Source organism: Rana temporaria, chromosome 13, assembly GCF_905171775.1.
Source record: "Rana temporaria chromosome 13, aRanTem1.1, whole genome shotgun sequence".
NCBI lineage: Eukaryota > Metazoa > Chordata > Amphibia > Anura > Ranidae > Rana > Rana temporaria.
Window position 1 is genome coordinate 120,833,663 of NC_053501.1, and position 4,944 is coordinate 120,838,606.

Genomic DNA, 4,944 nt, shown 5'->3' on the forward strand with positions numbered 1-4,944 from the left:
GGTCCAGGAAGAGGACAGCGGAGGAGTCCAGGAAGAGGACAGCGGAGGGGTCCAGGAAGAGGACAGCGGAGGAGTCCAGGAAGAGGACAGCGGAGGAGTCCAGGAAGAGGACAGACTCGTCTAGTAAATGATTTGTTAGTTTTAGGAGAAGATCTTCTGTGGAGTGTTGAGGATGAGATCCAGAACGGAGGTCGGGAAAGCAGCGGCTCACAGCCGGGGTCCCCGTGTGTCTCCACTCACCGTTTCAGGCCCCTCCCCCCCCCAAACCAAACAAACTCCACACACACCGAGATACAGACGAGTTCTTTATTAACCAATAAATATAACTTGTGTCAGTTCTTCACCCTGTGATTGGATGTTATCTACAGGACGCCACGTCGGTGGTATCGGGAGGGCGGGGCCATGCCGGCGGTTTCTGGAAGGCCACGGTGTCGCGGGATCTCTCTGCCGCTTCAGGTAAGTCATTGGGAGGAGGCGGAGGTGAGCGGGTGTTGGGCTCGGTGTCGGGCCAAAGCCTCGATCTTGTCCATCCAGGTGCACTGCCATGGTGAAGACACAAAGTGTTCAGTTCCTGGATCCCTTCACCCCTCCCCCGTCACCTCCCCACCCCCGTCATCACCCCTCCCCCGTCACCTCCCCACCCCCATCACTCCCCCGTCATCACCCCTCCCCCATCATCACCCCTCCCCCGTCACCTCCCCACCCCCATCATCACCCCTCCCCCATCATCACCCCACCCCTGTCATCACCCCTCCCCCATCATCACCCCTCCCCCGTCATCACCCCTCCCCCATCGCCTCCCCACCCCCATCACCCCCCCACCCCCATCACCCCTCCCCCGTCACCTCCCCTCCCCCATCTTACCAGCACTTTGGTGACGTGGAACACGGAGGTCTGGTATTGGGCGACGCCCTGAATATTGCGGCTCAACCGATCCAACTCAGCGTTCAACTCCGCCACCGACTCTTCAAACTCTACACCGAGGAGAGACATTCCGTGTCACATGACCCGTGTGCCCATCCCCCCATCACATGACCCGTGTGCCCATCCCCCCATCACATGACCCGTGTGCCCATCCCCCCCATCACATGACCCGTGTGCCCATCCCCCCATCACATGACCCGTGTGCCCATCCCCCCATCACATGACCCGTGTGCCCATCCCCCCATCACATGACCCGTGTACCCATCCCCCCATCCCATGACCCGTGTACCCATCCCATGACCCGTGTACCCCCCCCCCATAACGTCAATCACATGACCCATCCCCCTATAACCCCAATCATACAACTCCTCCCCCTATAACACGACTCCTCCCCCTATAACCCCAATCATGCGACTCCTCCCCCTATAACCCCGATCACGCGACTCCTCCCCCTATAACCCCGATCACGCGTCTCCTCCCCCTATAACCCGTCTCCTCCCCCTATAACCCCGATCACGCGACTCCTCCCCCTATAACCCCGATCACGCGTCTCCTCCCCCTATAACCCGTCTCCTCCCCCTATAACCCCGATCACGCGTCTCCTCCCCCTATAACCCGTCTCCTCCCCCTATAACCCCAATCACACAACCCCTCCCCCTATAACCCCGATCACGCGACTCCTCCCCCTATAACCCCAATCACGCGACCACTCCCCCTATAACCCCGATCACGCGACTCCTCCCCCTATAACCCCGATCACGCGACTCCTCTCCCTATAACCCCGATCACGCGTCTCCTCCCCCTATAACCCGACTCCTCCCCCTATAACCCCGATCACGCGTCTCCTCCCCCTATAACCACCGATCACGCGTCTCCTCCCCCTATAACCCCGATCACGCGACCACTCCCCCTATAACCCCGATCACACGTCCCCTCCCCCTATAACCCCGATCACACGTCTCCTCCCCCTATAACCCCGATCACACGTCTCCTCCCCCTATAACACGACTCCTCCCCCTATAACCCCAATCACGCGTCTTCTCCCCCTATATTATAACCACCGATCACGCGTCTCCTCCCCCTATAACCCGACTCCTCCCCCTATAACCCTGATCACGCGACTCCTCCCCCTATAACCCGACTCCTCCCCCTATAACCCCGATCACGCGTCTCCTCCCCCTATAACCCTGATCACGCGACTCCTCCCCCTATAACCCCGATCACGCGTCTCCTCCCCCTATAACCCCGATCACGCGACTCCTCCCCCTATAACCCCGATCACGCGTCTTCTCCCCCTATAACCCCAATCACGCGTCTTCTCCCCCTATAACCCCGATCACGCGTCTTCTCCCCCTATAACCCCGATCACGTGTCTCCTCCCCCTATAACCCCGATCACGCGTCTTCTCCCCCTATAACCCCGATCACGCAACTCCTCCCCCTATAACCCCAATCACACAACCCCTCCCCCTATAACCCCGATCACGCAACTCCTCCCCCTATAACCCCAATCACGCGTCTCCTCCCCCTATAACCCCGATCACGCGTCTCCTCCCCCTATAACCCCGATCACACGTCTCCTCCCCCTATAACACGACTCCTCCCCCTATAACCCCGATCACGCGTCTCCTCCCCCTATAACCCCGATCACGCGACTCCTCCCCCTATAACCCCGATCACGCGTCTCCTCCCCCTATAACCCCGATCACGCGACTCCTCCCCCTATAACCCCGATCACACGTCTTCTCCCCCTATAACCCCGATCACGCGACTCTTCCCCCTATAACCCCGATCACGCGTCTCCTCCCCCTATAACCCCGATCACGCAACTCCTCCCCCTATAACCCCAATCACGCGTCTCCTCCCCCTATAACCCCAATCACGCGTCTTCTCCCCCTATAACCCCGATCACGCGTCTTCTCCCCCTATAACCCCGATCACGCGTCTCCTCCCCCTATAACCCCGATCACGCGACTCCTCCCCCTATAACCCCGATCACACGTCTTCTCCCCCTATAACCCCGATCACGCGACTCTTCCCCCTATAACCCCGATCACGCGTCTCCTCCCCCTATAACCCCGATCACGCAACTCCTCCCCCTATAACCCCAATCACGCGTCTTCTCCCCCTATAACCCCAATCACGCGTCTTCTCCCCCTATAACCCCGATCACGCGTCTTCTCCCCCTATAACCCCGATCACGTGTCTCCTCCCCCTATAACCCCGATCACGCGTCTTCTCCCCCTATAACCCCGATCACGCAACTCCTCCCCCTATAACCCCAATCACACAACCCCTCCCCCTATAACCCCGATCACGCAACTCCTCCCCCTATAACCCCAATCACGCGTCTCCTCCCCCTATAACCCCGATCACGCGTCTCCTCCCCCTATAACCCCGATCACACGTCTCCTCCCCCTATAACACGACTCCTCCCCCTATAACCCCGATCACGCGTCTCCTCCCCCTATAACCCCGATCACGCGACTCCTCCCCCTATAACCCCGATCACGCGACTCCTCCCCCTATAACCCCGATCACGCGACTCCTCCCCCTATAACCCCGATCACGCGACTCCTCCCCCTATAACCCCGATCACGCGTCTTCTCCCCCTATAACCCGACTCCTCCCCCTATAACCCGATCACGCGACTCCTCCCCCTATAACCCCGATCACGCGACTCCTCCCCCTATAACCCCGATCACACGACTCCTGCCCCTATAACCCCGATCACGCGGCTCCTCCCCCTATAACCCCGATAACGCGGCTCCTCCCCCTATAATCCCGATCACGTGACTCCTCCCCCTATAACCCGACTCCTCCCCCTATAACCCCGATCACGCGTCTCCTCCCCCTATAACCCCGAGCACGCGTCTCCTCCCCCTATAACCCCGATCACGCGACTCCTCCCCCTATAACCCCGATCACGCGACTCCTCCCCTTATAACCCCGATCACGCGACTCCTCCCCCTATAACCCCGATCACGCGACTCCTCCCCCTATAACCCCGATCACGCGACTCCTCCCCTTATAACCCCGATCACGCGTCTTCTCCCCCTATAACCCCGAGCACGCGTCTCCTCCCCCTATAACCCCGATCACGCGACTCCTCCCCCTATAACCCCGATCACGCGACTCCTCCCCTTATAACCCCGATCACGCGTCTTCTCCCCCTATAACCCGACTCCTCCCCCTATAACCCCGATCACGCGACTCCTCCCCCTATAACCCCGACCCCTCCCCTCCATATGACACCCTTCCCCCAGTCCTGACCAGTGTACCCATCACCCCAACTCCCAGAATCCATCACTCTCCACACACAACTGTCACACGGAATCCCTATTGTCTCTTTTCCTTCTTTCCTCACCCTGCATTGCTGCCTGCTGCTCCATCCTTCTCTGGCTTCAAGTTCCCGCCTGAATCTGACCAATCACGCCGCACCTGCCATTCCGATCTCTCCGCCAATCAGCAAAGGAGGAGGGTGTGGCTAAGCGTGCTCCGGCGGCCATATCTACTCAGGGCAACGAAGGTAAACACCAAAGCAGGTGAAGGGGCGGCGCCTGCGTCACGTGACACCCGGTACCGCCGAGGTACGACACCAATGACGCCTCTGTACCCCGACTTTCCTCACCAATGACACCCCGATATTTCTTCACCTGTGTCACCCTGACGCCCCAATTTACCTCACCAATGTCACCCTGACGCACCTGTACCCCAATTTACCTCACCCGTGTCACCCTGACACCCCAATTTACCTCACCAATGTCACCCTGACGCCTCTGTACCCCAATTTACCTCACCAATGTCACCCTGACGCCTCTGTACCCCAATTTACCTCACCAATGTCACCCTGACGCCCAATTTACCTCACCATTGTCACCCTGTCACCCCAATTTACCTCACCTGTGTCACTCTGATGCCCCTGTACCCCAATTTACCTCACCAATGTCACCCTGACGCCCCTGTACCCCAATTTACCTCACCAATGTCACCCTGACGCCCCAATTTACCTCACCAATGT

General features: G+C 59.1%; 1 long non-coding RNA gene across 1 annotated transcript; it reads right to left on the reverse strand.

Annotated features, from left to right (window-relative positions):
* Window positions 1-292: 292 nt before the first annotated feature.
* On the reverse strand, window positions 293-4,406 carry LOC120920562. Its single transcript, XR_005744739.1, has 3 exons — window positions 4,291-4,406; window positions 865-974; window positions 293-539 (listed from the first exon to the last, which is right to left on the reverse strand). It is a non-coding gene; the product is annotated as an uncharacterized LOC120920562 (long non-coding RNA).
* Between the last annotated feature and the right edge of the window lie 538 nt (window positions 4,407-4,944).